We start from the raw sequence: 6,846 nt of genomic DNA, 5'->3' as shown, positions 1-6,846 counted from the left end.
AAATTAAGATATTCAAACATTTAAAATGACAATGACAAGAAATAATGAAATAGAAAATAAGGGTAAAATAGGGAGAATAAAGATAAATCAAGATAAAATGAGAGAAGTCACAAATATACACCTAGGACTGAAAGTTTCAAATGACACTGATTTTAAAAATAAGAGAAAGTACAGAAAGTTATGTCAGCAAATGTAAAATCATGGATGACATAATTTCTGAAAAATAAATAAATTTGAAGACATAATGAAAAAAATAGAAATAGAGTAGTCTTATAATTTTTAACAAAATTGAATCCATAGTTACAAGCTTTCCATAAGGAAACATCATGTCCAGATGTTTTTATGGGCAAATTCTTCCAAACTTTCAGTATTACATATTCTTTTATTTAATAGCAAAAGATGGAACCCAGATAAGAATAGCACAAGAAAAGAAAAATCTAAAGCCATTCTCATTTATGAAAATTAGAAATAAAATTCCAAAATGAATATTAACAAAATAAATCCAAGTTGAGTTTATTATTATTTTAACTTTTAGAAAATCTATACACGATTCGACACATTAGAAATTAAAGGAGAAAAATAAATGTTCATTTCAATAGATGCAAAAAAGCAATTTGTATAATTGAAGTCCATTCATGATATTTCAAAAAAACATTTTAACAAAGTAGAAATAAAAGGCATCTTCCTTTTCCTGCTGAAGGTATCTATCTAAAAAAATCTCAAGAACAAACATCATACTTAATGGTAAAACATGAGAAGCATTTCCTTTCATACTAAAAAAGGAAAAGCTTGCCTGCATCACTGTTTTTATTAACAGCTATACTTGATGCTCTAACCATAGAAACAAGACAAAGAAAATAATTGGATAACAAGAAACAAAAATGGACTTTATTGCAGAGATATGATTAGCAGTACAGAAAAGGTATTCTACAAACTTTTAGAGTTCATAAAATTCAGAAAGGTTGCTAAATATAAGATCAATATGTGAAAAAGCAACAACAGCAACAAAAAGCAAGACACATAAGATTGAAAGTGGTAAAGACATTCCTGACATTTCTGGAGAAAGGTTTAAAACTTTATTGAAAGACATTCAGGAACCCCTGAATAAAAATAAAAGCAGACCATATCCTTGAATAAGATATTTCAATATTGCCAATTCTCATCAAGCTTAACTGCTGAGCATCTGCTGAGCTAATTCTAACATTTACATGGAATAACCAACATACAACTGAGGAAGGAAAAAGTGAAGTTACACGTTCCACCAGATATCAGATTATACTATAAAACTATAGTAATTATACAGTTTGCTGCAGGTTTAGAGAAAAACAAATAGGCCGATGGAAGAGAGGAAGAGAATAGAAATCCCCAAAATAAATATACCCATCCATTTGTTGGTACTTTATCCATTACAATGATGGCATTTGAAAATCAGTGGGGAAATTATGGGTTTCTAATGTATTGTGCTTGGATATTTGATTATCCTTAAAAAGGAGGAAAGGAAGGAAGGAAGGAAGGATGGATGGATGAAAGAAAGACAGATCTTCAAGTAGAATGTAAATGTGGGAAAACTTTTAGAAGAAAATACAGAATAATATCTTTATGATGTTCAGGTAGTGATGCATTTCTTATATAAGACATATAAACTCAAACCACAAAAAGAAAAAGATGATACATTCTTCTACTTTATCAATTTTAAGTTATGTTCATCAAAAGACATCATGGAAAAGGGAAAATATAAGCTACAAAGAGAAGTTATTTATAACACGTAATGGCCAAATGATATACATATTTCCAAATGAATAATAAAAAAGATTTAATCAAAAAAGAGACAGAAAATATAACCTGAAAAGTAACAAGAGAGAAAACTTGAATGGCCAAAAACGACAATTTGCTCAATGTCAACTGCAATCAAGGAAATTCAAATTAAAATGACAAATAGCAATCATTTTATGCATATCAGATTGACAAATTTAATCTCCAATATTGGTAAGGATGTGAAACAATAGGAATTCTTGCACACTGCTGGTGGGATCAAAAATGGGAACAACCATTTGAGAGAACAATTTGGTTTAACTAGTAATTTTGAAGATTCACATAGCCTATGACCAAACAATTTCATTACTAAATATACAAACCCTAGGGCAGAGGTGTTCAGACTGGGTTAGCCATATACCTGGAGGCACACAAATACCTTACAAGGGGTATGAAAAGACATATAGTTTTAAAGGCATAAACTTTATGTTCTTCAGTTGCAATATGAACACTTTCCTAAAATTCATGTGCTTAAGAACACACCTCAACAAGTTTCTTGTGTGTTCTTCTCCCCCATCTCCCCTTTCACAATAGTCTTTCTCCTATTTTACAAATCAAAGGCATCCTCTCATTTATTCTGAATCTTATTATGGTACTTTGACCCTGGGTTTAAAACTCTTCAGGCTGCCAAACAATTTAAAATATTGATGTATATGTTAGGAAGATGAATGATTATAATGACTGATTAACATAGCATTTTGAAGTCAGGTGATTTCCAATCATTTGCTTTCGCTTTATAATGTATTTGCTAACAACTCATTAAAAATATTTTATTATAGATCAATGTGTGCTTTTTAACATATAACACAGAAACAGTTCAACAAATTGAATGGCATCGGTTTAAAAAATCATACATTGGTTCTTACTTATGTGAGTTAGGTATCTCAATGCTTATTTTTACATATAAAAAATATATCTTTCAGAAACTTAAATCCACTAGAGTGTTCCTATACCACACAAGACCTAAAACCCAGAGGCAACAGCATCTTTAAGATCAACTATCAGATGTGGCCCCCTTCTCCATACTGTCACCACCCTCTCTTAATATGAACAAGTTAAGGGGCTTACTGCCTAGACACCCCTGAAGATGGAGAAAGAGATTAAGTGAGATGAAGGAGTAGCAAGAAACAAGATAAGATTGAACAAAGAATACTAAAACTTTACATGATTATATATATATTTTTGGATGCTGGGGTGTTGGAATGGCTGGAAGGAGGTAAATGACATTGTGGAGCTGTAGCCTATAGCGTCCCTTGGGATTTGCTCTATAGCTGCTCTTGAATTGTGCCTTGAAGTTCTTCACCTTTCTGTATATACATTGCAAAATAAAGAAAGAATTGAAATTCTAGAACTGTAACCCATAACAATTTTTGAAATTCCCTCTATGACTGCTTGTTGAGCTGTACATTGAGAGATGACACCTTTCTGTAAGTATGTTATATTTTACAATAATAGAAATGGCTTAAATTGTGGAACTGTGACCCTTGACATTATTTGAGATTTGCTCTCTAATTACTTGTGAAATCATATATTGAAAGTTATCACTGTTATGTATTTATGTTAAAGTTCACAATTTAAAAAAATGGAAAAAAATATAATTGATCTGAATCCTGCCTTATTCTGACCATAAATAATAGTTATCCTTGTATACATGATTTGTCTAGGAGACCATAAAAATGCAACAAAAGCTCTATGTATTTTGCTAAGAGATATTTCCAATATACTTTTACCTTTTAGGGTTAGGTGTTATCAAAATGTGCAATACATCAGTTATTTTGCTCAGTTATGCACTACTACTAATTTTAAAATCATAACTAATCCAGAATAAATTTTTAACCCTTGGGATCTTAAGGTCAGAGGAAGGTTCATGCATAAATTTAAATTTTATATGTATTTTGTTGTAAGAAATTATATTAGAAATTTTATAGGAGCAGACCAGGTAGTTTAATGTCCAAATAATAAGCACTCTAGAAAGGGAGAACAAAGAAAATAGTGTAAAGGAAAACATCAAAAAATAATTTAAAAAATTCTCTAGAAATAAAGAACAGATTTTTCAGATTGAATGGGCCTATGGAAAGCATATCACCATGGGTGGATAGTGACCCAAGCCAAATCACATCTGCATGCAGTTTCAGAAGACTGGGGACAAGGAGAAGATTCTCAAATCTTCCAGGGAAAATACAGTTTGATACACATGATCAAGATCAGAAAGGCAATAAATACCTCAAGAATAATAACAAAACATAGAAGACAGCAAAGCAATGCCTTCACAATTCAGAGAGAAAATTACTTTCCATCTGGACTTTCTTTCAATTAAGTCTGAAGGTAGTATAAGGACATTTTTAGATATTTGTGGTTTCAAAAAAAATTATTTTCTGTGTGCTTTCTTTAGGAAGCTACTGGAGGAGGTACTACACTGGTAGTGAGGCAGGTTAGACGTAGAAAAAATGTTTTGCAGACTTTGAGGCACCTTTGGACTGGGTGCAGGGAGTGGAAGGGGGCATCCGGTGAGAACATCAGGCTCCTGAGACCCAAGGACGTTGAACAAAGTAAAATACGTTGTTCAACCACAGGGCATGGACCAATCACAATAACCAGCTCACAATCCCTATTTTGAATGTGTTTTCAGCCTATTGCAATATTTACTTACAAACCTTGGGTTGCACGTTTATTAACCAATCACAAGAATGTACAGACAACCAATGGCAATAACTTACTTACACTGCTTTGAATGATTACTCACTAATCACAATGTGCCAAGTGTACCAATGTCTCAAACCCCACCTCCCTTTGTTTAATTTGACAAAAAGCCCTTGTGCCAAACCATGTGCAGTCTCTCTCTTGAGCTTTCCCCAATGCTCATCCCTTAGAGTGGGTACTCTTACTTTCCTTAGTAAACTTTTCTCCCTTGCTTATAGCTGCTTGTCTCATCCTTGAATTCCTTCTTGCTATGAGTTGGCGAGCCTGGGCAAAGCTCTGGTAACATCTTTCTCAGCTTAAGGGAGCTCTGCTAATGCTAGGAGGGGCTTTGCAAAGAACAAGAAAACCATAAGACCCATGAAACAGGAAACAAAACACAGGAAAGGGCTAAAAGATTTTTAAGGGGACAACTGTTGAACTGGCCACCAGATTGGAATAGGGAGAATTCTCCAGAAGGCACTTTTTCAGGAAGATGAAATTGAATAATATCTTTTGTTTTAAAATGTATTAAGAGATGAACAAAACTGGGAGGGAGTTAGGGGATTAATTAATGATAAATGTATAAAAACACTATCACAAGGAACAAAGAAAACAGAACAAAAATGAATTCTACAGATAAACAAAAAACTGTGCAGTAAGGGAAGTGGAATCCACACTACACGGCCCTGGTGTGAGCAGCATTTACTGGCAGCAGCCTGGGAGCAGGGCTGGCATCATAGATGGTCAGTGGATTTATTTCAGATATTTGAGGTCAACTCTTGTTTTTTTCTGATAAATTGGAAAGAACACTGGATTAGGAGTTCACTAATCAGCTTCAGTAGAGGCTTGAAGTTTTATGCCAGGGTAGTCGCACTACACAGTATTTCTCAACTGGGGGCAATTCTGTCCCCTAGGAGACATTTGGCAAAGTCTGAAGACATTTTGGGTTGTCAAAAATTGGAGGGGTGCTACTGGCATCTAGTAAATAAATAAAAGGGATGCTGCTAAATATCTTACAATGCATAGCACAGCTCCCTACACAAAGAAGTATCAGGCTCAAAGAGTCAGTACTGCCAGGGTTTAGAAAATCCTGCTCCATATAGAATATAAAAGTTGGGAAATAAGTATTTCCCCCTACTGCCTGGATTTACTATCTCACCAAAGTTGTACATGAGGGGGCAAAGATGACACCCCACAAGGATGTTAGGGTGCTGAGAGGAAGGGGAAAAATGCTAGAGGACAAAAAATGACAAATATCCTCTTCAAAATTGTGTGTATTTGCATATGTGTGTATTTGGTATTGTTAAGAATAGCTGTTTACATGAGAGCATTTTAGATGATTTTAATTTTAATGCTCCCCTTCTCTATATATTTTTAATTTGTATGTACTGCGTACTTAATATTTCTGTAGTGATACATTTTAAGGAGACAATCACTCTCTTTATTTAAGATATCCAGTCTGAGTCCAAGTTGGGGGAATGAAAATGTATCTTATGAAATGATTCTGAGGCTCTCAGAGACACCAGCATGCCTGTGTACCCCAGTTGCCACTATTGCAAAAAAAAAAAAAAAAAAAAAAAAAGTACTATTCAAATCCTTACAGCCCTGCTGGGAAATAAAGAACTTATTGCAATTATTATTATTTTTCTTTCAAGTGGCGACAGAATTCTCACTGTTTTCTAGAATATAAAGGAACATATGACTCTGCAAATTCTTCATTGCACACTCCCTGGTGCCTGCCTTCTCCCCTTTTGTGAGGCATAACAGAGAAGGCAGTGTTGCTTGACTCTTACCATATTATTAACTCTAAATCACGTCTGAAATGAGAGCTCTGCAAGGAGGCTTTAGATAACAGCACATCAAAGAAAAACATGGCCTAAAAATATTTGGTTTAAAATCTCATTCACAATGTTCCAAGTATTATTTTTCTTGACACATTCTCTTGCCTGCCTTTGCAAAATTGAAATAAGAATAATTTCCTAATCATATGCAATGGGAAAGAGGAAGGGGATTTCATGATCCAGCTGACAAATTTATAGAAATTGAGAAAAGTCCACCTCAGAGAACACCAGAATCTTATAATTCCAGGGTGAAAAGGAAGTGATATTGTCATCAAAACTAACTTCCCTATTTTTGGAAACACCGAAATTAAGACCCTGAAATGGAGATATAGCTGGCTGAAGACCACATAGTGTGCTAATAAGAAAACTAGATTTGGAAGCCAGATGTCTTGACTCCTGCACCAGACTCTACTTTGCAGCACTGACTCATCTATTGTATTATACTTTGGAAATTCAAAAATGAAGCAGAGAGCTCTTACAGAGCTAACAGTTGAATAAGGGAAAGAATTTGTAT

The sequence above is a fragment of the Choloepus didactylus genome, chromosome 8 (genome assembly GCF_015220235.1).
Source record: "Choloepus didactylus isolate mChoDid1 chromosome 8, mChoDid1.pri, whole genome shotgun sequence".
Taxonomy (NCBI): Eukaryota; Metazoa; Chordata; class Mammalia; order Pilosa; family Megalonychidae; genus Choloepus; species Choloepus didactylus.
This window is presented reverse-complemented; position numbering follows the sequence as displayed.